The following is a 26,853-nucleotide window of genomic DNA, read 5'->3' as shown; positions in this document are numbered from 1 at the left end:
GCCCGCCACGGGTCGGGAGACAACAGGCAATTAAACAGGAAAAAAGTGTGGCGGGCAGAAGCACGTGCAACGCCCAGACCCGAGGAAATGTGCTCAGGGACGAGGGGCGACCGGGAGCTCCCTCCTGGAGAAAGTCTCGGAAACATGCTGACGGTCAGCACGGCTGCTGGCGGCCCGTTCAGCCCCAGAGGACCCCGCGTTTCAGTCAACAGCGAACTGGAGAGAGGTCGGAATGGGGGCATTGTTTCCGAGAGTCAGGCCCACTGTTCTCGCCTCCGGGGACCGTGGGGCACTGCCTGCGGCCGGTGTGGCCCCTGGGACGGGACTGCGGGGGGCAAGGCCTCGGAACGGGCGGCTCCCACCACCTCTGCCCCGGGGCCGGCCCTCGTCACCGCGCTGGCACGGCCGGTGGTTTGCGCTGTCTCGTAAGAACATGTAATTACGTCTTCACGCAAGCCGTTCTAAGGGGCTTCGTACAGCTAAGATCGCGCCACAGATTTGGGTCATTTTACAGCCTCCCCAGGAGAAACGAGCGAACAGCAACGGGGGTGCTGGCACATTTCGGGGAGCACGCCGGCTTCCTCAGCTCTGGGCCTCTCTGTGCCCCGGCCCACGTGGCGAAGCATCGCTCGCAGGGCGCAGGGAGATTTCAGTTGTAAAAACTACTGAAGGGTATTTAACTACCTGGTTTGAATATTTCGAATGCATCTGTATAAAAGGTGCTGGGTAGGAGCACGCCAGAATTTACACGCTGAGGACATTTGTAGACGGTAAGTGCTTGCCCGGAAACCTAGGCTATTAACTCTGGGACAGGCTGCAGAAATACGGAAATTCGGTGAATCACCTTTAATCGCCACTCAACTGTGTCATCGATTTTCTTATCTTGTTCATAAAATACAGCGGCACTAGTTAGATAGGTGCTGTTTTTCAGTTTTAGAGAAATATTGGGGTTATTCTGCCGTTTTGCCCAGACTCCTCCGTATCTCTCCAGCTCTGACTGTTCTGGTTCTGCGGAACTAAAAACCACGTGAGATGACTCCTAAATCCCCGTGTGTCCAAGGCCCTCCCGACGCCAGGGCCTCCCTCCCCCACCCCCCACGGGATGAGGAAGCCTCTAATAAGGCCAATGACGCCAGTTTTTTTCAGTGAAACTCACATGACGCGGCTGCTAATGCGTTTACTCAGCATCTTTGTCGAGAGGCAGAACAGCAGTTACGACCCGGGGGCTAGAGACCTCAACTTCAGTTCACCCCAGCGCCCCAGCTCCTACGAATCCCGTCGCTCTCCTCCTCCGGGCTCCAGGCGGGGGCAGGGGGGGTGCCCAGTGGCCGCGGGGTGGGCACAGACAGTGCGACCGGGGTCTGGCCTGGGGCCGGCACACGGTAAGGGCTCGCCAGCTGCGGACCGCCATCACGGCGACACCAGTGTCCATGTACAGAGCGACGCAGATGCCCGTCTCCTCAGCCGACACTCGGGAGGATACACGCAAATCAATCCCTTGAAGATACAAATCGATCTTTTCTAGCAAAGACAGCATACCATAGAAAGGACCCAAAGTTTAAATAACCAACTCGGCCAGAAACAACGACGCCCCCGCCTGGCACCCCCCAGAGAGCACCGGTTTTCCAGGCTCAGCCTCCCCGCAGGGCTGCAATGACCGGCAGACGCACAGGGACAGACGGGTCGGTGAGCGGGCAGCGCCCCGAGCTTGCTAGAGTGTGTGAGCCCCCGTGGCCGGAGTCGGATCCGGGGGCAGAGTTTCCCTGGCACCCGGCACCCAGCAGCCGCCCACGCCGCCTCCCGGGCAGCGGCCCCTGAACACGACCGCTGCCCTCCCCGTGCCCCTGCTCCTCTTCCGAGTTGTCCCCTCACAGGCCTGGAAGAGCCTGTGGTTCCCGGTCCCTCCCTCCAACCAGCCTCCAAGTTCACTAGACTCTGCGCCCAGCCGTGAACGGGGGCCGTGCTTTGGGAGGGGCCCGTCCCACAGCGGGACTCCCTTCCGGCGACGCTGAACACGCACACACATTCCCCGAGATGCCAGACCCAACGGGGCCTTTGAAATGCAGCCGGCTTCCCACGCGGTGTCTGCCGTGAGGGCTCGTGGCCGCGTGGCTCTGAGAACGAGGGACTGAACGTGACCGGGGGGAGGAAAACAGAAACTATGTTCACCTCCAAACACTGCACGACCACAATCTGCCAGTTCACTCTCGGGGAGAAAGGGGAAAGGAGTGTTTTCCTCTCGGCGACTCCACCTCCCGCGATAAAATGTTCATCTGAAGAAGCAGAGATGCCTCCACACTTCACGTGAACCCTTAATAAGCATCCTTTTTTTTTTTCCAAATGAATCCTGCCCACTGCCTCGGCCTTGATTAAGTTGGGAAGACCGGACCTAGAACGACAAACAGATGCAGATCAACTCACTGCCTGGACCAGCCAGCGAGCTCTGGTGTGTGCCCTGACCGCTGCGTCCTCCTGCCGCCCTCCGTGTGAGTGTGTGCGCAACTTTTCCCGAATCGAGTTTCCGGCGATCAATCTCGCTTCAAACTCGCTGGCAGAGGTTGTCACTTAAATGAGTCTCCGGAGTGACACTCGGTTTTTACCTCCGTCTCCGCGGAACAGACCCGCTCGCCATGCGGAGCACGCAGACCCGCAGACGCCTCTCAGGGTTCCCTCGGGCGCCGCTGGCTGGTGGCGAGGAGCGAGGGCTGTCCCCGCCCCCCAGCGTGGGCACCCTCACGTCACCACCACGCCAGGTGTGCGCGGACAGGCCCCGCCTGAGCCCACACTCTGACTCGCGGCCGTGGCGGAGTGAGCTGGCTGTGTTGTCCGTGGCAGGGAGACGACGCCGGCACCGGGGACCGCTGGGTGACTCAGTACGAGGGTGTCGGGGGGCTCGTCACAGAATCGGGGATCGTGCAGAGTGGGTGGGGGGGGTTCGAGAATGGGGGGCTTCTCTCTGGCTGGACAATCCCAGGTGGTGGGGAAGGCTCTACGAGTGGACATGCTGACCGATCTCACCGAGACGGAGGGCAGGTGGACACCTTCGACTGCCATGGGAACAGAGGTGGAGGTCATGCGCGTGAAACGGGACAGGCGGGCTGGGCACCTGTGTTTGGGGCCGCACTCCTGGTCCGTCCGCGTTCAGACGGGCCGTGGAGTGGTCGTACTTTCCTCTGCGTCCACCCTCCTCGCGCTGCGTCACGGCGGTGTCAGGTCTCCAGGGCCCGGGCCCAGGGACCGGGACAGGAACCGTGGTTTCTGGGTCCTTCCCTGGCCGCTGGGCAGCTGGGTCACATCACAGTCCCCTCCAGCCCTCCTCACTCCCGCCCCTTCTCAACACACAAAGGCCAGCCTGGCCCACAGACCGCCCCTCTGTCCAGCCCCGGCCTCCGGGGCGTGGTCCACGGGCTGGGGACACGGTGCTCAGGGTAGAGGGACAGTCATCCCAACCCACTAGGTCGGGGCGGTCACGCGGACAGTGCCGGGCACCTGGGGGACGCTGCACTCGGTGCTCTGGTCCCGGGAGACCAGGACAGACGGACAGGGTGCCCGTTCTGACACCCACTTCACAGCGGCCCGCAGCGAGGCACCAACAGAGAGAGACACCAGTCCACACGGTGTGTCCCGATGGCGCCGGAAACCAGGAGAGAACGCACCTCGTTCAGGAACGGGGGGACGACAAGCCCATCTGAACGGTGACACTGACACGTGAGTTGGCTGGGCCGCAGGCTCCGTGAGGTGACGGGTGCATTTCCCCGCGTCTGTCGTGTTGTGTTTGGCTGACGGCCTCACTTGGCTTCGCTGCCATCCACCCGATCGAGCAGAGAACACAGAGAAATCAATGCGAGTGAGTCTATCATTGAGGAAGAACAATCTCGGTACCGGATGCGCCGAGAGCGGTTTGGTGTAGAGCGTCAGCAGCCTCTCACTCAGCGCGAATGTGCTTCTCGGGGATACGATGTCGCCTGCTCGGGGCCCAGCATTTTGTTTCTCGTATGAGAAATTGTTGCTAGTGTCGCAGGTTCGATTCCCAGTCAGGGCACATGCCTGGGTTGCAGGCCATGACCCCCAGCAACCGCACATTGATGTTTCTCTCTCTCTCTCTATCTCTAAAAATAAATACATAAAATCTTAAAAGAAAAAGAAATTGTTGCTATTTCTTGGCAGAAAACTTTTACTGATAATAATTGCATTTGTTTCTGGTTTCTTGAAGATTCCATCCCAGAAAACACCTGGCAAATGGCTGAACACACGCGCATATATATGGTCTTAAATACAACACTCGCATCCAAAGGGTAAGAGCAACTAAGCAGACTCCGAATCTCGAAGTCACACAGGTAGTTCGCTTGGGTAAGGCAGAGGTACACGCATAAATCCTTCTGTAACGAGGTGCACAGACCCGTCGCTCAGGCAGGGGACAAAAGTAGAAGCAGGAGTCAGAAATCGTGTGTCTCCCGCTGGTGCCCCGACGGCCCTTTGTACTGAAGCAATGCAGGAATGAGGTCCACAAAGACGAGGCCTGAGGACCAGCACAAGACAAGCGTCCACGAGAAAACCTCCGGGGGCGGCTCTAAGTCCGAGCCAGCGGAGGAGGTGGAGGCGCCCAGGCAGTGGCTCCGTGGTTTGAGCTCCAACCACGAAACGTGTCATGCGTTTGAGGGATTCTGCTCCCCACAAAGCACGGGGCCCTCGTCTGTGAAAAGTCCACAGAGTCGCCCCGTCTTAGTGGGTTTCGTTTTGTTTTGAAATTTCCTGTCCAGGTTGGACTTGGGAGGCATTAGGGCATCAGAAGGACTTTGGTTACCCCCCACCCCAGATCTGGATGAAAGAAATCGAACTTGAGGTGGCTCCGTATATCTGAGCTAACACCGTTGTCTCAATTTATGTTACCTCTGAATATCCTCACCTCCAAAATAAGTATAAATTGGGATCAAATCTAATTCTAAGAAAATGTATTCTCCCAATGGAAATCTCTGAAGTCAAGTTAAATCATGCTTTTATTTATGTAGACTTCTTCCTCTCCCTTCTAAGAGCATATTGTAATTTTCGTGTAAAGCTATTTTTAAAAGTCTTCCATACTCTATGCTAATTTATCAATCTCTGTAAAATCCTTGCTGGCTTTCCCTGCATTGCTGTTATTACCTCACACCAGAGAATAATCGTCTCACTTATATGACACAAAAATGTGCAGTGATATTATTTGAAAAATGTTACAATGATATGTTTGATTTCCTTGATATAAATATAGCTTTTTCCTAGCAAATAACTGAACCCATGAGGGTCCTATGTATTTATTACTAAGAGGATGAACTTTTATTACTAAAACAACTATCCTTCCAGCTGAGGTACTCCTATATTAATTTAAGTAACATGCAGATAGAAAATAATATCTCGCTTATCTTCTTAAATTTTAATTAACAGCAATATGTACTTCAGAACTAAAGAGGGCGTGTCTTCACAAATTTAGGGAACCTGAATTTTAATGTAGTAGCTGAGAGAAGACATAACCTTTCTCTCATCATGAAATGGGTGCTCTCTGTAAGTCCAAAGACTCAAACTCACTGTATTTCACTTCATGGCAAATACGTTTAACGTGTCTCGTTCCAAAGAAGGGAGGGAGGGAGGGAGCGCAGGAGGGAGAAGGGAGAGTCGGTGGGTTTAAGACCCCCAGTGTCCACAGGGAAATGCTTCATGCGATGCTCCTCCACCTGTGCCACACATACCCCAGGGCAAAACACGAACATTTACATTTGGGTGGCTGTTGGTCGCCACGCCCATTTAGAACAGAAGTAGAAAATCAAACCAGCAACTTGGTGCCGGCGACTGCTTAGGGTGCGGCTGGGATACCTTAGGTAAAAGACGAGTCACATCAGGTCCCTGCACGAACGGCAGCACGGTGGACAGAGATAAATCCGTGAAGCCAGCCCACACGTGACTTCCCTCCGCGCCTTTCCTCCGGACCCCGGAGCGGGGAGGGAGGTGAGGGGAATCACGGTCAGGGAGGAAAGACCCGCCATCTTTACACCTTCCCGAGACCCGCTCCACGGAGCGGGACCCGGAGGCCGGCGCACACGCCGCCCCGCGCATGCTCCCACGCGGCAGAGGTGAGCTCACGGCCGACGTGAGCGGCGTGCGGCCAGAGGGGAGACGTGCTGAGTCCAGTCCTCGGCACCCACGGAGTTCGGAGACACCCGGCGAGCCCCGAGCTCAGACCTGGGCAAGGATTTGGGCAGCCGGGCAGGCACTGGGCTCAGAGGACCGTTCTCCAGCCCAGAAACTCCAACCCAGAAACTCCAACCCAGAAACTCCAACCCAGAAATAAATACCATGAACTCCTATTCCATGTGTAGTAGGGGCAATGAAAGCCGAGGGGACTTTCACATTCAGAACCTTAAAATCCAGTACATTCAGCCTCCGTGAAAACTGAATGTGGGGAAACACATGCGTTTCACCTGCCTGCACGAGCCCCCATTCTCGGTGAGGCACACTGTGTGCACGAGGCACACTGTGCGCACGAGTCAGCACAGCTCTGGGCTGCTGTACGACCAGCCTTCCATGCTGGTTTTCGTGACTCAGAACAAGCACCACTCATCGCGTGAGCCTCTTCATCTCACGCTCACCCGGCACGATTTTGGGCATAACTCACACGTATGGTCTCAGGTAGGGAAGCTCTACCTGACCAGCATTTGGGGGCAGCGAGAGACAGAAGCCCAGCCAACAGAGGCTCACCCCAGAGCTGCAGCTGCTGAGCTTGCTGGGGAGTCCGGGAGCAGGAGGGGAAAGGCCACTCAGAGGCGTCGTCCACGATAACTCACCTGCTCTCCACTGGCCCTTGCTGTGTGACCCACGGGCCTTTTCAGCTTGGCTTGACTTTGCTCTGGTTTCTGCTTTGGTTTGGTTTTTGCTTTGGTTTGGTTTTGCTTTTTTTGTTGTTTTTCCTTTGTTTTTGTTTTGTGTGCTTTTTGTTTTCACTCCGTTTGGGTTCGGCAGGTGGCTGACCGCAAGCTGCAAACAGGACACTTGCCTTCAAACTCGGGCAGCAGGCGCGGCAAGGGCTCCCCCAACACCCGACTCTATGTCTTCTCACCAGGAAGTAGCAGCTCTGTCTGGGGCTCCCGGAGCCTTCCTGTTCCATTTTATGGCCAGGGGAGCTTCCCCGGGGAGAAGTTAGACGTGGCGGGCAGGGAGGGCAGAGGCAGGAGCTGGCTGTGATGGGTCAGGACTTACGCCCTGAGACTGGATACTCCGCCGTCCCCTCCCTCAAAGCGCTGTGGTTCCTGCAGCAAGACAGACAGGCAGGTGGAGCTGCCGGGAGGCCTCGGCCAGGCCCCTCCCATCGCCCTCGCTCCCCGCAGAGCTCGGAGCTCCCTGAGGGCAAAGCAGGTGCTGCCCTTGGGTTAGCCTCCTGCCGGGGGAACAGGGGTCACTGCGTAGGTCCAGAAAAGCACGTTGCACTTAACTGAAATACTTTTACAAAATCAATTCCATGTCAAGGGTTAGTTCGAAAAATAGACCCACCTATCCATTCTTCCACCACTAATCCCATACGCCCACCTATAAATTGATGTCCGTGGGTCATGAAGGGGCATGTTTATTTTTGGGGGGGAGGAAGGGGGTGTCCGTAGACTAAAACGGGATGGAAGAAGGAACAGAGACATCTGCAGTGAGGCTGAGTTGACGCACGAGATGAAGGTGGGGAGAGAGCCAGGCCTGGAGAGGCCTCAGTGAGCGGGGCAGCTGGACGGGCGTCAAAAAAACAAAAAGTGGATGGAAGACAGGCAATGCCTCACACTGACAACGTGAGTGAGTTTTACACACCATGGCGTGTGCTCAGAAGATTAAACACAGAACTACACGTGACCCAGCCATGCCACCTCTGGGGTGTCATCTTACTCGAAGACAACTAAACCACACACTCGAGAGGGTACCTGCGCCCTGCAGGCCGTGGCTGCACCACGTGCAGAGGGTCAGGTCAGTGAGTCAGGCCATAGGCCCCTCGGCGCCACCGGTGGGCGCTGGGTGAGGACAACACGGTCTGACTCAGGCCCGAGAAATAACGGAATCTTGCCGCTTACGGCCCCGTGGACGGAGCGTCCCAGCACTAGGCTGGGTGACGCGTCAGAAAGAAGAAACACTGTGTGATCTTACTTGTGTGTGGGATCTAAAAAATGAAACAAAATAGAAACAACAAAACTAAAGCCAAGCTCGTGGACAGGTGAGGGGGGAAGGGTGGGGAAAACGGTTAAAGCGTCAAAAAGGACAGACTTCCGGTTACAAAATGAACCATCTCAAAGGCGAGGTCACAAGACAAAAAATGTGCAACTCCGTTCAGTGATGGACGTTAAATGGACTTACTGTGGGGACCATTTTGCAGTAGATACAAATATTGAATTGCTACGTTGTACCTCTAAAACTAATCAATGCCAATTACACTTCAATACAAAATCAGAATATTGTTTAAATAGTAACATCCTTACATTCTTCTTTTCAACCACGTCTGCCAGTCTGCTCTGCTGATGCAGTCTGCCGCTCCAGTCTTCCTGACCTTGAAGGAGACACAGAGACCCCCTTCTGCTTGACCTCTGACTTCCACAAGGAACAACAAGAACTGCCTAAGATTTCTGAGTCCTTACTTTGGATGGGCCACTCGCTGTATTAAATGCTTGTTGTTTAATATTTTATTTAATTCTCCTGCCAGCTTTGTAGATTAAATAGTATCCCATTTTATTAAACAAAAAACCTTGAAGCATGCAATGTTGGGTAGCTCGCCTGGTAGGCGTTACAACCGGCCCCTGAGCGCACCCTTCCTGATCTCCGCGCTGTTGTTCGGAAAACCCCGCGTTGCCCACAGCCACACCACGGAGGCCTGCGTGGACTCAGGCGCGGGCGCGTGGCCCCGCCGTCGGCAGAACCACGCTGGGCACTTCCAGAAGTGGGCGGGGCTGCGGTCTCGTCGGCCCCGCCCACTCAGCCCGGGCGGCGGTCCTGGAGCCGGCGGCCCTTCCCTCCGACGGACGGGACGCCGGGGAAGGCGCGGCCCCTCCTCGGGCCTCGCTGCCGGCTGCTCCGCGGGCCGTGCCAACGGCTTTGCTGCAGGAAAGGCGCGCTGTGCTCCCGTCTGGCACGATCGACCGTGAGATTCAGCAGAAGCACTGTGGAGCGTATTATTTTTTTTTGGGAAACACAGCCCCCCTGATGCCCCCGAAGGCACGCATTTACGTTCCAACTTGCCACGCTTGTCCTCTTTAACTGCCATGTACTCGGGGGCCATCGGCGCCGGCTGGGCCACCGTTTTACCTTTGCATCGGGCAGGTGACAGACGCCGTGGCCATGGCGGCGGTGGCGGTGGGGGCCCCCCCCTCCCCGTCCCCTGCCAGTCTCCCCCACTGCGCGTCCTGGCGGGGAGCCCCGCACCCCTGCAAAGCTCCAGACTCTGAGTCCTGGGATGTGCAGCTCAGGCAGAGGCCTGTTTCCATGGCAACGAGGGAGCAGCCCAGGGTTCCGGCTGTCACTCCTGCCAGCGACGACCGCCCTGGGAGACTGCGCTGAGCATCTCCCGCCCCGGTTTGGATTCGGGAGACGGGACGGCTGTGCTGCCATGGTAACCGCGGGTTTATCTTTGGGGAGATCCTAGAACAAAGTCATCTCCCGGGTTCCAACGGCAACTGTAAACAACTAGCAGCGGAATGACAAGAAAAGTTGGGATAGCAAACTCCCCTCCGCAGCATGGTCACCAGGTCTGGCTTCCCAGCTGCCCGGTGCTGAGGAGACCCTGGGCCGGGCCGGGAGGATCGGGGCGAGACTAAGAACGCAGTGTCACCGGTCACTGTTTCTTTTAAAAAGAAACAGGAGAAGGGCATGGCTCAAAGAAATGTGCAGCATCGATCCCCACGTGTTCAAGGAGTCCCCTGGGTCAGTCTGGACGTTACTGTGTCACCTGGCGTGGCCGAAGAGCTCCCACACTTACGACAATGATCCGCGTGCCCTGAGGACCCGGGCCCTCTCCCCCGCACCGGTCACTCAGGCTCCCCGGGCGGGCACCGAGAAGTCGGGAACCCGGTGAGCCAACATCCTAGATGCTATTCAGTCCTGATTCCCCTCCTCATGGTCCCGTGATTGATCCAAGAAAGAAACAGCTGACAAACGTTACGGAAAAGGCCATTGCCGATACTGTGTCCTCTCCCTCAGCGACGGCGGCCCGGGCACCGAACTTAGATGTCCAGAGCGTCTGGCCATCGTGAACCTGATGGATGGCCAGGAGCACAGGTGTGCTGACGGAAGTGACAGAAAGCTCAGGAGGTTTTGGTCCGAACGCTCGGCGTAAACGCTGTCCGTGTTTGAGTTTGCGGTTTTGGCTGCGTCTCTCTCCTGCGCGAGACTCTCCAATGTGGCGAGAATGGAATCAAGTGCATCGCTTATATTACTTTACACAACTTCCACTGAAAACTTTTGAGAGCATTATTATCTTTATTTCCGGAGGGACGTCAGCTTGCTGGCTGAATTATTTGAAGTTAGACACTTCCACTCCACATGCTAGTGTAGACTATTTTCATGTTCTGACCCACCCCCCCCAAACCGGAATCACGTGAAACGCAGGTGGACAATCGCTGTGCCGTCGGGGAGGAGCGGCCAGACCAGCAGGAGCCCCTGCGGCCAGAGGCGGAGGGTCCGCCCCCAGGAACCGGCGGGCTGTGCGGGTGCACAGCAGGATCCCGGGCGAGGCCACGCCCCCAGCCTGCTGCTGCACTCGGTGCCGCGACCCACGTGTCCCTGCCTGCCTGACACGCCCTCCACGGCTGGGGCCACGTGAGGGGTCCCACGAGACCGAAGACGCCCACTCACCTCTCCGGCTCTCTACGGGAAAGGTGCGCCCACCCTGTTCCGAAGGCAAGGAGCCCGTCATCAGGAAAAGGACCCGCGTGTGTCAGCGGGATTTGTCAGCAGGTGCGTTTGGGCACCTCTGTGAGCGCAGCCATCGGCGAGATGCTGGTGCTGAGCGACAGGATGAAGGGAGAGAGGAGGGCAAGGCCGCTGCGTCTCCGGGCCGAGTGGCGGCCCCCCTCCCGCCAACGCCCCACCCCCACCCCGTGAAACCCACATCTCCGTTCCCAGAGACACAAACCATGAATGACCACGTGGCCGGGGACGCACGCCCAGGTGCCCGGCAGAAGGAGAAGCTAATCCTGTCGACTCAAAACTCGTGCTCTCCCCTGCCGAGTCCCAGTTCCCCCCCAGCATCTGGGCCTGAGAGTCCAGAATCAAAGCCCCCTGAAAGTGTTTCAGATTCCAAAGACAGCGAACTTAGAAGGCCAAGCACTCCGGCAGACAAACGGCATCTGGGAACATCATCTGTTCCCGGCACCAGTGGGCGCGGGAAAGGAGGGGTTCATTTAACAACTCGGTTCGATGCGTCCGAAATCATCCTTCCAGCGTGAAGGGCGCTTCCGCCCAGGCAGCCCCTTCTGAGCTGCAGAAACTGCCCACGCGGACCACGCGCCCGCAGACTGGACTGGGCGCGCCCGTGACGGCACGGCTCCCACACGGCATCGATCGTCCGGGGCAGAGGCGGGGACGCCTGCGATCCGTGGCGGTAACAACCATCAAGGGGACGGGGGAGGGTAACAGCAACGATGACAGGGAAGCAGCATTCCCGCTGCAGGGGAGAGAGCGACCCGGCAGGCCAGCCCTCAGCGTCCGTCCCGTGAGGCTCTGCGTGAGCAGCCCGAGTGAGGGGGGGGAGGGGAACTGCATCCCAACACGTGTGTCCTTCCGGCCCAGACCGGTGGATGCGTGCAGCAGGGGACGCACTGCCCTCATGTTCCCTCGGCCCTTTGTCCGTTCTCAGGCCGACGGCTCCAAGTAAGACGGGCCGGGTGGAGGGAGAGGGCAGCGGCTACGATACGGGTCGCTGGTCGTTAGAAAGGACAGCAGGGGTCCTAGTGGGGGCCATCTGTTCCCTCTGGGGCACTTGGGCACGTCTGGGGACATTTGTGGTTGTCACGGGCCCGAGTGGGGAATGTGCTGCTCTTGCACCGGATGGGTAGAAGCCAGAACCCTGTTGCATGCCCCACAACGCACAAGACAAAGCCACACAAAGCACGCTCCGGCCCAGAATGCCCGTCGTGCCCCGTGTGAGAAAGCCCATGTCAAAGGAAGACCCCAGAGACCACGGGTATCCCAGCCAAAGACCCCTCCAGCCAGCACTCCAAGCACACCAACTGTTCACGGACGGACGAGCGTCATCTGCAGAGCCCTGAAATGTGGCCCTTAGACCGTCCCGGCGGGCCGGGGCAGCCTAGAGGGAATCCTTGCATGGGGGTGACCGAAAGAACGTGAAGAGCACGCCACACCAGCATCGGCACGTACGGCGCTCCATAAAAATGGGCCCTCCTCGTCCGAGACGGCGTCACACACGCCCGACTGCGCGGACACCCCTGGACCCGCACCCTCTGCGGGGCACACGGGCGGCAGTCTGTCCACAGAGAGAGAGAGAAATCGTGACTGCCGAGGCGTCTGCCGAGCACGCTGCCGCTGAGGGCAACGAACACCTAATTGCTCGTCCAGGACGCGTCCGCCGGCCGAACAAAGGCGGGCGATTTGCTCTGATCGGCCGAGGCGACTCACCACATCACTGCACAAAAAGACACTTCGCTCAGATGAAAGTCACGGCCCTAACGGATCAAACGCTGCGCACCCCGAGTTCGGGGTGACTCGACCTGCCCGTGTTTGTGTGGGTTCAGACAATGTGCTCCGAGGGGGGATCAAAGGAGGATCAAACCCGCCGCTGGAAACTGGAGACGCGCATCCGAATGCTTCTAGAAGAACACGGATTTCAGTGAAGCGTCGTACTCCAAGGCCATAAACTGGAAAAACGTCAGTAACAACTTTGAACACGGGTCAAATTCGTCATCGCACCCGGCACTCCCCTCGTACACAGCACATCACACACGGGTACCGGTGCGTGGTTCCGCCTGACCACGAACGTGATGGTGATGAACTGTGCCTCCTCGGATGGGGATAACGGGCTGGCGGCTTGGGCTGGGGAGGAATAATCCCAGGGGGGGCCGCCTCTGCCATCCGGGGGGGCCCCCGGACAGGTGCCCCGGGACCTGGACCGTGGCTCTCGCCTCTTCACTCCGGTCCTGAGGAGCATCCCGGTTTCCGTGCCCGCTGCCGCTGGCCGCCCCACCCCTCCCCCACCCACGTGTGAGGACAGCATGTCCCACTCCGTGGGCGTTGGGTGTCGCCACACGCCTTGCTTGCCCGGCGGGCCGTGGGCTAAAAGGACAGTGTTCTACTCACCGCTCTGCGGTCACACCGTCGACCTTTCCAGAAACTCGCCTCAGGTGCCCGCTGACCGAGGCAGAGCTGAGCCGCGGACTCGAGAGCGAGGAAGACACTCGTGGTGCGTCGGCGCGGATCTGGGGTTGCTGGTCAGGCAGCAGAGTCGGTGTCGTTACACCCCTCCCCCGCACCGTGTCCCCGACTTCCCGTCGGAGACACCCCGTCATTCACACCCTGTCGGACCGAGTGCTGGGCTGAAGCACTCCTCGGCCCGGCCCTGGTCCCCGTGACTTGATTCCGTCCTGGACACAGGACTTCAGGTGACAAGTCGGAATGGATTTCAGGACATGAGGAAGGGCCAGCAGGGAATAACTGGCTGTTCCCACCAAGTCTTCCACTGGAAGGACGTTTCCCACATAAGGAGCGTTCCAGAGCCGCCGGGACCGAAGCCAGCGGAGCTGAAGGTGTCGGAGACGGGACAAAATAGACCCGGGTGCTGTGGCTGGTCTCCGGACCCAGCCACACCCGTGAGCACCCCTGGCCTGGGGGCTCCCGGGCGTGTGCCCGAGTCTCCCCTTCTGCCTCAGTCTACCTCGGATTGAGGGGTTGGCCTCCCACCCCAGAGAGATTCCTCATGGACACAGATCTCTGATTTCAGCTGAAAGGATGGGAAAGAGAGAAAACAGTATTTTAACCACAGTTTTCCTGTCTTTGAACTTAAGCACTCAGCTGTTCTGTAATGTGCGTGGAAAGCATTTATTGCAGAAAGAGAACAATTATAAGAGTCTGTGAAAATACAAGCCTAAATCTTCTCTATTCATATAATTTTCTTGTAAAAATGAGTATCATTATAAAATAATTGTAGTTCATCCAGATCCCAACGTGATATTAACAATCCAAAGATATAATAGAATTATAATACTTTCCCTACAAGACAACATATTTTATCAATTTAGACTACATTTGTAATCCTCTAAACTTCAGCTGGGAGACTGCCTCACACTCTCCGGAGGTAAAAATGAGCAGGTTCAACCCCAGGCTCGTGAATGAGACACGAGAAACCTGTGATGCCAGGGAGAGAAGCGCACGTCTGTGCTGGAGTCCAGTCTGAACAGGTCGACTTCCCAGATAACGCCGAAGAGCCCGTGCTCTGTGCCTGAGTGCAGGGTTCCCGGTTCCGTCGGCCACACGTGGTCTTACCCACACGGCCCGGACACGGTTCTCATGCCTGTTCCTCAAGCAGCTGCCTGGGTTCGGGGAAGAGTTGTCCTTGGTCACCGTCAGCAATGTCGGGGCCTGGGAATTGCACCATCAGGTGTTAATACTGTGCTGCTGGTTGCCCAGCTACTGCCTACGTTTTAGAAAATAGTGGTCCGCTTCTCTGACCTCACAGAGGGTAAACACCCTTCGCACACGGTCCGGAAACCCCTGGAGGGCGCAGGGGACAGGACAGGCGGCCGGCTGCCCGCACGGCTGTGCGTCGCCACTAGCTGCTGCCGCGCTTCTGTCTCCGGAATCCATTTTCCACAGCCACACAGTTTGTGCGACGCATGGCTTAGGTTTCTTTGTTTGGTTTTTCCTGACTATATCTGAGCATTTCCCTAGGACAACCACTTGTCAACAAGCACTTTCCATGGAGCCCCACCTCACTGTAGGAGCCAGGTTCTCACGATGGCCCCTGTGACGCACACCTGTCATTCCCTGTCCCAGCCAGCCACTCGCCTTCCTGCACCGACTCCGGTCACGCTCGAACCCTGCTGTCCCCCCACAGGCTCTGCCTCCACCTCGGCTGCCCCCTCCACCCCGCAGGGATGGCTGCCCCGACCTGCACGGCCCCCTCCACCGCCGCCTGCAAGTGGCCAGCCTCTGAGACATGCCCACAGCCCCCGGGGGTGGCGGTCACGGCCTCTGGGCCACTTCACACCCTGCCTGTGCAACCCCGGAAAGCTGCGGAGCCTCTCTGTGCGCTGGGGACAGACAAAGCTGCCCGGGTCCGGCGTGAGAACTAAGGGCAAGTGCACTGGCGGCGCACGCCCGGCGCCCGGTCTCACCGTCGCACGCCCACCGTGGCTCTACGGCACGCGGTGCTCCTCCTGGTGGCCCCGTGTCGCTGCTGCACGTCACGATGTCGATGCGCCGTCAGCCTTACGCGCACTGTCCCCTGTGTCCGCACTGTCCCCTGTCCCCTCACTGCCCCTTGTGTCCTCACTGTCCCCTGCATCCTCACTGTCCCCTGTGTCCGCACTGTCTGCCCCCTGTCCCCTCACTGCCCCTTGTGTCCGCACTGTCCCCTGCATCCTCACTGTCCCCTGTGTCCGCACTGTCCCCTGTCCCCTCACTGTCTGCCCCCTGTCCCCTCACTGCCCCTTGTGTCCGCACTGTCCCCTGTGTCCTCACTGTCCCCTGTCCCCTCACTGTCTGCCCCCTGTCCCCTCACTGCCCCTTGTGTCCTCACTGCCCCCTGCATCCTCACTGTCCCCTGTGTCCTCACTGTCCCCTGCATCCTCACTGTCCCCTGTGTCCGCACTGTCCCCTGCATCCTCACTGTCCCCTGTCCCCTCACTGTCCCCTGTCCCCTCACTGTCTGTCCCCTGTCCCCTCACTGCCCCCTGTCCCCTCAGTGTCCTATGCGTTCCACAATGGTCAAGGGGTCACCTTGACTTTGAAAAGCACCCCAAGCAAAAACACGCTCAGGAGCAGCAAGGACGCAGACCGTGAACCGCGATGCGGAACCCCCGCCACTGCCAGGGCTTTGCCAGCCAGGCCTTCCCCGGCCTCTGGTGGCAGCACCGGGATGGAGTTACTGTCATGACATGGCCTCCGTGTCCTGGGTGAGAAAACGGGACACTCTCGCTCTTCAGTGACTCACTGGTACCTGGACAGGTGGTCAGAGCGGCTGAATCTGGGCAGCTGGGTGCCAGAGGCCCCGTGGGGCTCCTGGGGAGCAGGACCAGCCGCCGGGCTGTGCACAGGGCACCGACCCCTCAGCAGGACCCAGCTCTGCTCACGAGCTGGAGTCCCTTCTGGAACAGGGCACCCTGCCTCTCCGGAGCGAGCAGGGCCACGCGGGCTGCCTCGTCCCAGCCCGCCACCCGCCGGGCGCCCTCCCTCGGTTGGGCCACAGGGCCGGGCGCCCCTTGTCCCCGCAGCCCTCGCTCGCTTGGCTTCCACAGGGCCGAGGGCCTTGCCAGCCGACGGGTGCCCCTGACCCGGAGCAGGCGCCGTCCTCCTTTAAACAGCACAGCGCGTTGGTGTCCACTCACAGACGCGGCACCTGAGCCCTTGCTCTGCGGTTTCCCTCACCCCTGCAGGACGACTGCTCCTCCCCCTCACTGTGACCTCACTGCGCCTCACCGTCACCTCCCCTCGCCGTGACCTCCCCTCGCCGTGACCTCCCCTCGCCGTGACCACTGCACTTCAGTGGGGTTTCTCTTCTTGGGACCCGACACTCACGGATTCGGCAGGCGCCGTGGAGGCACCAGGTGCTGGGGCCCGAGGCCAGCTTCCTCTTGGTCCTGGGACAGAGCGGCCAACCCCTGCTCACCACCCCGTCCCCAGAGCAAACTGAGACGCACCGGTGTGATGCTCCCCACACACACACACACACACAGCCGTGGTGAGCACCGCGTCTGAGACAGCTCCTGCGTCAGGACCGGCTCGGTTTCCGCAAGGGCCCCCGGCGGTCTGAGCAAAGGCACTAGCAGGGGCTCCCACCGTTCTCCCTCCCCACCTGCGCGGTGCCGCTCCTGAGCGTGTCCCCGGGACACGCGATGCACAGAAGCAGGCCTGCCCCCGTCTGAGCTGCCACAGCCCTGCGGAACTCAGACACCAGTGGGGGACGCAGAGGGAACCCAGACTCTCGGCGGGAGGCCGACGGAGCACACCGGCTCCGGGATGGGCTCCGGCAGAGGGAAAGGCTGGCAGGGGACCTGGGGGAGGGGCCTGCGAGAGGGGACCAGGGCTGGGGCCACTGAGAGAAGAGGGCGGAGAGGCGGCAGCTGCCTGCGTAAGGACGCCTCTAGTTCTGACAAACACAGCAAAGTGGGGTGGCGGGGGAGGGGGGTGCTGGAGGGCTCCAAGCCGAAGGGGGCCAGCAGGGTTTGCGTCATTCTGCCTGCCCAAGAGGGTCCCACTGGCCATAGCGACACTGAATTCACAGGTTGTGCAGCTGAACATTCAGTCCCTCCACCCCACCAACCACAGTTCTGCGCGTCACAGCCGCAGGCGCCAGGCGGTGCTGTCTGGCAGCGGGACCCGGAGGGGCATGACCCTGACAACTGGTCAGAGACGCACAGGCGCAGTCGGGACCCCCGGCCTCAGCGCCAGGACAGGATTCTCGGGGGACTCGGACGCCCAGGGAAGTGTGAGAACCGTAATTCCTGGCTCCTGGCCCTTCCCTGGGGCCTCATCCATCACAGGCTGCTGTGATCGGGTCACGAGGCAGAGACGCTCTTCCGACCTCGGCGCCAGGATCCGGGGGAGCGCCTGCGGGAACCTCGCTTCCACGAGGCTCAGAGAGGCCCCGCAGGAACTCAGAGAGACACACACGCCACCTGGTTCAAATCAAACACTTAACATTTGGGAAAAAGACCATCTTACAGCTCTTTCCAAATGCAATTTTGAGGCACCCCGCCCGCAGTTTCGTCCCTAACGCCGCCATCAAGAGCAGGATTTGCTGCGTGTCACACCCGCCGAGAGCAGGCTGCGACACAAAACGCTTAATTTTCTGGTTTAGGGTTCCCGGCGGAAGACCGTAATGGGGCAGTGTTATTTGTGAGCTCGTTAAAAGGGCCTAATGAACTCTCTGGCTTCCTGAAGGTGTCGTTCTGTTTTTCAGGAGGAGGGCTGCCTATTTATTTTTAAGCGTATGATTACCATGCAAATAGCCTGACTTGTGGCTGCTCCCCATTTCAGACGCACATTTACTGCACAGTGTGGTCCGTGACAGAATGCTCCGGGAAGCTCCCCCCCCACCCCCGCAAAACCCCAGACTTGCAGACAGAGCATCACAACACAGAAATAATCCCAGACAGCCAGGCCGGCTGAGGTTGACACTCCCGCTACAGAAAAATTGAGATTCCAACACGGCGACCGTAAACGAGTGCCCCAGGCGTGAGCACTGATCGACCACGCACACTCACTTCCTCGTCGTCACAGACTGTGTGTGTGTGTGTGTGTGCCGAGGCCCACCCCAAAGGGACGGTGTGTGGAGAGGGGCACCTTCCAGGCCGGGGCTGCGGCGGCCACTGCTCAGGTCCGTGTTGCTGTGGGGAAGCACAGTCGCTGGTGTGGAGGTGACAGTGCGGCCCTGTGCCAATAAAACTTTATTGACAGAGCAGGCCTTCACGGGTCCACACGAACAGCCGTGAGCGGCATCGGAGGCGTCCCTTTAACTCCCGCAGACGGCGTGTTCTCGTGTGCCAAAGGGAACCGACCACGGAGTTTCCACGCTGCAGGGCTTTGTGGCGAGAATCACCGTTGGTACAAAGTACCAGCAGTTGTCCAGGCGGGGCCCAGGACAGAGCGGCTGATGGCATTGACAGCTGCTGTGATTCTTCCACAAAACTTCCAGTTGCTTGCTGGCTACGTTTGCATCTGTCCGTGCACGCACATATTTAAGACAGAAATGATTTCTCCCTCATTAAAATATATACATAAAAAAAAAAACTATCAAAGGGACAGCCCTGGTTCGAATGCTACAGCGTCATCGCTGGAATTTCCATACCGGAGTTTCAGAAAAGCGCCCGGGGCCGGGTGGCTGCGGGGCCGCCCCCTCCTGGCCAGGCTCGGTACTGGTCACATCAGTCACGGGGCGGCACCGGAGGACACGTCCGGATTTCAGCGACAATCCGAGGCCGTGGCGGCTTCTTGCGAGTAAAACTACGCATAAAGGAAGTGCACTCATGATCTGCTTAACTACGACTCTTTAAGAGCCTACCTGCATCCCAGTTTCAAAAACGTGCACGTTAATCACACCTTTACCAGCGGCTCACGGAGACCCGTGCACTTCCAGAGCCGCTGAAAGGGGGCTCACAGGTGTGCAGGCGGTGAAAGCCCCGCGGGACGCTGGCGCCGGCGCGGAGGCGAGAACACCTGCCAAGGTGTGAACGCGAACACACGGAGAGCGGCGCCTGGGGCGCCCGCAGCGTTCCGCAGGATGAGCAGATAACGCGACCCCGGCGACCTGCGCAAGCTGGGACGCGGGCGGGCGGGCGGGAGGAACAAGGTATCTCCACGGGCTGAAGACGTGAGACGTTACTCTGGGGAGAATGGAGTGGAAATCGGTGAAGAACGAAACTGAACAAGGACAGAGAGGAGATACTGACCTTTCAAGTGCAGACTCTGGTGACTCCGGTCCCTGCCCCGCCCCCTCACCCGAACCCCGCCCCTTCCCTCACCCCATCCTCTCCTGAGCCACGCCCTTCACCCGAACCCCGCCCCCTCTCCTCGACCCCGCCCCTTCCCTCGCCCCACCCTCTCCTCGACCCCGCCCCTTCCCTCGCCCCACCCTCTCCTCGACCCCGCCCCTTCCCTCGCCCCACCCTCTCCTCAACCCCGCCCCTTCCCCGCCCCACCCTCTCCTCAACCCCGCCCCTTCCCTCGCCCCACCCTCTCCTCGACCCCGCCCCTTCCCTCGCCCCACCCTCTCCTCAACCCCGCCCCTTCCCTCACCCCATCCTCTCCTGAGCCACGCCCTTCACCCGAACCCCGCCCCCTCTCCTCAACCCCGCCCCCTCCCCGCCCCACCCTCTCCTCAACCCCGCCCCTTCCCTCGCCCCACCCTCTCCTCGACCCCGCCCCTTCCCTCGCCCCACCCTCTCCTCAACCCCGCCCCTTCCCTCACCCCACCCTCTCCCGAGCCACGCCCCTCACCCGAAACCCGCCCCCTCTCCTCAACCCCGCCCCTTTCTTCGCCCCACCCTCTCCTCAACCCCGCCCCTTCCCTCACCCCACCCTCTCCCGAGCCACGCCCCTCACCTGAACCACGCCCCCTCACTTGAACCCCGCCCCTCTCATCTGAATCCCAGCCCACCGTCCCCTCCCTTCTCTCTGAAAACGCAGTTTTGGAAACTGAAATAAAGCGCACAAGCGGAAAACGCACACCGAAAATTAGTTACTTTGGAAGCGTACGTGAATGGACGCACACAGCACGTGTTCTTTCTCTTTGGGTTTCTTTCACGGAAATACCGTGGCGATGAGATTTCCCCTGTGGCTGTACAGAATGGGGGTGTTCCCGGTCCCGAGGCCTACGCTGCAAGCTTTGCTACTGCAATGAGACGGTTACACGAACAGCCGGGCCGGCCCCTGCCCCTCGCTGCTCTTTGGAGCGCAGCTGCAGGCGGAGTCCCTGGGCCCCGCCTGGGTGGCTCTGCCGCTGCAGGTCCCCAGACGGCTCGTGCCCACCCGCCCCGCGACCAACACTGCGTGCACGTGTCCGTGGGCCCGCAACCCCGCGACGCTTAGCGCTCCACGCTTGTTTTGTTTTTAATTTGGGGCATTCTCATACATCACGACAGCTCACTGGGTTCCTCGTTTAACGAGATATACACGCAATAAAACGCAATACAATGCACAGATCCTAACGGTTCAGTCCGATGCGTTTTAACAAATTTATTCACTCGTGCAGGTACTATCCAAACACAATACAACACAGCACATCTCCACGAGGCCTCTTCCCACTCCCGTTCCCACTCCCACGGGAAGCACTGCCATCCTGGTCTCTGTCACTGCCGTCCCGGACCCGGACTTCAGATAAGCGACGTTCAAGGGCACAGCACCTCTGTCCCTGGTTCCTCGGCTGACCGTGTGTACGCGGGGTGCGCCCCTGACGCCATGGGGTCGGCGCTGCTGCCTTTCTCCCCCTCCTCCCGCGTCAACGCCATCCGCCACACTCACCTTCCGCAAACTTCGCCCCGGGCTCTGGTCGGGGGGCACCTCGGTCGTTTCAAATCAGGGGCTATTTTGATGAGACGTAAGGGGCGTTTTTATAAATCTTTTTTGTGGACGTATGTTTTCATTTGTCTTGGGTAAATACCTAGAATGGAATCCTTGGGTCTCAGACAGAATGTATGTTTAGCGTTATATAAAAAACTGCCAAGCAGTTATTCAAAGTATTTGTGCGATTTTACCTTCCCACCAGCCTTTATGGGAGTTACAATACTCCCACACCCTTGCCAACACTTAGCATCGGCTCTCTTAATTTTCTCCATTCTAGTGGGTGTGAAACTACACAGCGTGCTGTTTTAATTTGTATTCCTTAGATGATTAATGATGCTGAGCATTTGAGTATATTGGTCATTCTTATATCTCCTTTTGAGAAGTGTCTGTTAAGAAGTTTTACCTTTTTATTAGGTTGTCTTTATAACTTTGAGTTGTAGACGTTCTTTATTTAATTCTGGATAAAAGCCCTTCCAGGTTAATGCATTGGAAATACTCTGTCTCAGTCTGTGGCTTGTTTATTCGTTTTCTTAATAGTTCCTTTGGATAAACACATGTTTTCTTTTTAATATTGATAAGGTACAAGTTACCACTTTTTGTAATGACTAATCCTTTTTGAGCTTTGTCCAATAAATCTTTGCCTACTCAGATTTACAGCTGAGAAGTTTACGTATAGTCCTTCAAACCAGAGTGAGTTACTTTGATCTGGGTGTGTGGCGCTGATCCAGCATTGTTTGTTAAAAGGCTTTCCTTTCCCATGGATTTCGCCTGGCACCTGGGATGGAAACAGTCGACTGTATACACAGGTCCATATCTGAGCCCTTTACTAGGGGCTTCCCATCTATTAGCCAATTATCGTACCAGTGCTGCAGGCTAATTAACGTGCTTTTACCGTGACGCTCAAAAGCGAGGCTTGTACGTCTTTCAACTTTGTTCATTAAAAAAGTGTGTGTGCGTGTAGCCTTTGAAATTCCATTTTAATTTTAAAATTAGTTCATGAATTTTTTCCCCAAAAATCATGCTGGGATTTTGATGAGACTGAGCTGAACTGATAATAGCTCTCTAGCTGCTGTTACGACTTATAATTTATCTTTGGTTTTCAGCAGCTGTGACATATGTCAGTATATTTTCCGTTGTTACCTATGCTACTCGAATTTTATAACACTCCTCAAAGCTCGGCTTTGGATTTTCTAATCAGTTTTTAAAATTCTGAGTTACAATCTTCTTAACCATCGCTTCTGCCAACAACACAAGAATAACCACTGTGTTTCGAATACTCACAAATGTAAGCCTACTTTTCTGCCACACCTGGTATTTTCCTAGTTTATAGAGCTGTTCTCAGCAAATACGCTGTTTGGAAACCTCCTACTCAGTCATTGCCTACAGCATGACTTCCTCATACCTCTTAAAAAGTAAATTTTTATCTAAGTTACAGGGCCAGCTTTCAAAAACTATTACTATATCATCCTCTCTGAGGGACCGACAACTGGCGAGGTTTGCCCAGTATCGATTCAGTTCATTGACATTCCAAGGCGTCAGCTGGGACGTGTCCACTTGCACCTGGCCAGCACAGACGCTGCCTGGTGAGGAGGAAAGGGAACCAGTGAGCCCATCCCACGGAGAGGAAGAAGGACGATCTGATCGCAGGACGCTCAGCTGAACCTCTGAGCGCAGAGGCATGAAACATCCCGGACCAGCGAGCAAACGCCGGGGGGCCGGGCCTGCAACTCACCCCACCCCCACAGGAGAGGGCCGGCCCTGCGGTCCCGGCAGCCAGCCTAGCGCTGTCCCTTTCCCGAGAAGCCTAGACTAGGAATGAGGACCCGCCCAGTCTGTGGGAAATAATAGGGGCCAGTGTTCAACCCAGAGTCGGCCGGCCCAGGAAGATTTAGAAACACAGGCCCGTTTTCAAGGAAAAGATGATCCGTGGATGCCAAGCCAAACGGACCCAACTCTGGAAATCATGACCCAAGGACTTCATGACGGCCGTTGTAACTGTTACCATTAGCTGTAACTTCCATAACAAATGCACCTGGAATAAACAGAGAGAGAGAGGAAATTCAGTGAAAGTATGAAAAATGACACAGCGAGCGTTTTTAAACTGAAAAGTACAATATTCTAAATAAAAACCCACTGGACAGGCTCAGTAACAGAATATATACATAACAGGAAAGCATCAATAAGCATGAAGATACTTCAGTTGAAATTACTCAAGCTCAGGAACAGAATAGACAAATGATTAAAAAAAAAAAAAACTTGGAACAGGACTTAGGGGGCTATGGACCAATGGCAAAAGGTCTGGAGTAAGTTGTGCTGTTCTCCCATGAAGAAAGGATTAAAAAAGTAGGGCAGACATGTATTTGAAGAAATAACATTTGAAAGTGTCCTAAATTTGATGGGATACATCGACTGACAGAATCTAGCAGTCTGGGACATTTCAAATAAGATAAATGCTAAGAAAATCACGCATCAAGATACATAGTAATCAAACTGCCAAAGTCAAAATATCCCAAACCAAAACAAACCCGCGACGCCGCGGAGGACAACGATTTAAGGACCCGATTCCTCATCAGAATCCATCAAGAACAGTGGTCTGAGAAACAGCATCTTTAATGTGCCGACAGGAAAAATAAAAGCATGAAAACTACCCAGCAAAACTATCCTTCAGGAATGACAGAGAAACAAAGCCCCTTTGAAGTCGAGGAAGCACAGAGACACTCGGCTGCCAGTCGAGCTAAACTACAATGAAAACGTAAGGAGGTTCTTAGGGCTGGAGGAACAGGAGGCTGGAGAAAAAAAAGTTCAGGAAGGAATTCAAAGATGGGGAAAAGCGTAACAAAATGCACCCTGAAAAATCAAACGAACCGATTCTGACAGCTAAAGAGAGGCGCCTAAGCCTTGAACTGGATTCCTGCCCCTCGTTACCGGGGTCGCTCCGATGCCCTTTGGTTTTCAGTGGACGAAGGGCACACCTGTTCCCCAGGTCCGTGCAGCCGGGGCTGCTGGCCGCCCACGGGCGTCCTGCAGGGCACCGGTGCTCCGGCCTCGGGGTCAGGCCGGCTGCCCCAGGGCCCCCCGCAGCACACTGGAGAAGGAGCCACCACCCCCTCTCGGGGCCTCTTTCCCTGGGGCACTGCCCTGCCCGGGTTTGGGGCAGGTCCGAGGGGACCCCGCAGAACCAGCACCGAGTTCTGTCCTCGTCCCACCACGGGACAGCTTTCCCCCCGCAGGTCGGATGTGACCCTCCCCGGTAGGTGTCCCAGGGCTTTCCCGCCTGAAGACCTGTCTCCTTCTGTGTCCTGGGGCATCTGACCTTGGGGGTCGTCCCCCCCAGGGCCCATGGGATGCCAGGTCTTCCGGAAAGACGGAGGCGAGGAAAGAGCCAGCATCGCAGGAGAAGGTAATTATTTGGGGTGCTTCCCTCGGCGTGGTTGGCGAACAGAAGACAAACAACAGCCCTGAGTCCCGAGTCCCGGTTTCCAGCTGGACACCATCGCCTCCGAGACCCACGTGGTGGGGTCTGGCCCCCCCGCCCCCCCACCCCGCCCCGCTGCAGGGCCGAGAGAAGCCGGCGCCGCGGTGCCACGAGGAGGCCCGGGGACCGCACACACACCCGGCCTCCCTCCCCCCTCCGAGGAGGGGCAGGTTGACGCCGAGAAGACGCCTCGGGCTGTTTTCTCGGTCGGGCACGGGAAATGCAAGGTGGTCGCACGCTCGCGCTCTGTCGCTGCCGTGCGGGGTGGGGGGGGAGGGCGTCTGCCTGCCCGGTGGCCCCCCACGAGAAAACACTCCCAGCCTGCCAGCCCCTCTCAGGGTGGAGCCCCCTCGAGGTCACAGCGCACCACCGGACACGGCAGCTCACGGGTGTGTTTGTTCCTGCCCACATGGCGCGTGACTAGTGCAGAACTGCTGAAAGACGCAGAGCGGCCAAATAGGTGGCTGCCGTAGGTAGCCCCGGGGCTGGATGAAGACGGAGGGAGACCAGTCCTGTCGCCTCCCCCCACCCCTCCCTCCGGAAGAGCGCGGGCGCGGTCTGTCCTCCGGGACCCTCCCCCGCCCCCAGCAACTCCGTCCGCCGGGCCCCGCCTTACTCCACTCTCTGCCCCCCAAACGCGCGTCAGCCTCAGACCCAGCCAGTGACCGGGTCGAGGACCGGCACCCCAGGCGGCAACTGAGAAGGATCCGCCGTGTCCCCGTGCGCTCCGGGTCTCAGCTGGGGCGCAACCTGGCAGGACCTGCACGGCCCTTGCCCGCCTCGGTGGCCCTGGCGAGGCCGGCAGGGCCACACCCAGCAGCAGAGTGAAGGCGCCTGTGTCCCCTGACGCGCGTCCCGTGAGTGCGAGCTCGTGAGCCCCTCCCTCGGGAAGCCTCCTGAGGTTGTACTCGCCCCACGCACACCCGGGGTGCCCTGATGAAACGCACGCGTCTGCGCTGGGCCGCTCTCCCTTCCTGGCTCCAGTCGGGTCGACATGCGCAGTTTAGTGGATAACAGGAAGACAACAAGACTGGAAAAAATTCCGTATTTCACGTGTTACCCTCCGGCGCGGCAGGCAAGGCAGGGCTCATTAAAACCCTATTTTGCAGATAGGCCGAGCAGAGCACTGGGGATTGGCAGTCAGGGTTTGGACCGGAACCCGCGTCCTGTTGCCCTTTGGTGAGTGTTAGCACGGCGGAGCCGCATCCGTCCACCCTCTCCTCGCCCGCACACCTCACCTGAGGAATATGGACAAGCGTCGCCTGCCCTGGGCCCACCGGAGTGACGCAAGGCATTGTGACTTTATGAAGAGCTTCATCGGCCCTCAAAACCGGAAAGCTAGAAAAGGATGACAGTGAGGAGAGGGCCAGGCTGCAGAGGGTGGGCAGAGGCTGAAAGACGGCCCCGCCCTCGTTCAGCCGTGGAATCGGGCCCTCCCGGTGCCAAGGCCCGAGTCAGGCACTGGGCATGCAGCGGCCCCTGCCCCCGGATCCCAGGACGGGAGACAGAAGCAGCTCGGTGTGTGCACAGGGGGCGCAAGGACGCCAGTGGTGACAGGGACTTTCGAGGGGAGCTGTCTGGGGGCTGACAGGCTCATCACAGGACAATGTGATGCCACCCAGGGGGCTGAGGGTGTCTCTGGGACGGTGACATTACACGGACCGCTAGGAAGAGCAGGCTCAGAAGCTCATGAAACAGCGTCCCAGCCTCAGCACGGCCCCAGCGAGGCCCCGGAGGGGGAGGGGCGGGTCTGGGAGGGACAGGTGGACGGGAGAAGGTGGCGCGTCTGCAAATACCCCGATACCAGGAGGGCTGGCTTTGCTGCTTTCAAAACTTAGATTTATGAGATTAGTGTAGCTTTTCAGAAATGGACTTACTTCAATCTCTCTGAGCATTTAAGCAGATAAACTTCTCCACACAAATTAGCTTCCTACTGTTAAAAAACAACAACAACAACCCATGGGGAGCGAGGGTCCTTGGGAAGAATATTACTGAATTCACATTTTCTCTGCAATATGTAGCCCAACTTCCTCTTGCTTCGGTGTAAGCTATTTTAAGATGATACCTTTCCTGTGATCATCTCTCCTGGAACTCTACAATTTAGATCTTAAAGATATCCCAAAATAGCTCTTTAATTTTAAGGATGGAGAAAGTAA

The sequence above is a fragment of the Phyllostomus hastatus genome, unplaced genomic scaffold (genome assembly GCF_019186645.2).
Source record: "Phyllostomus hastatus isolate PE091 unplaced genomic scaffold, TTU_PhHast_1.1 phas_scaffold_129, whole genome shotgun sequence".
NCBI classification, from domain to species: domain Eukaryota; kingdom Metazoa; phylum Chordata; class Mammalia; order Chiroptera; family Phyllostomidae; genus Phyllostomus; species Phyllostomus hastatus.
The sequence above is the reverse complement of the archived record's forward strand: the minus strand, read 5'-3'. Positions refer to the sequence as shown.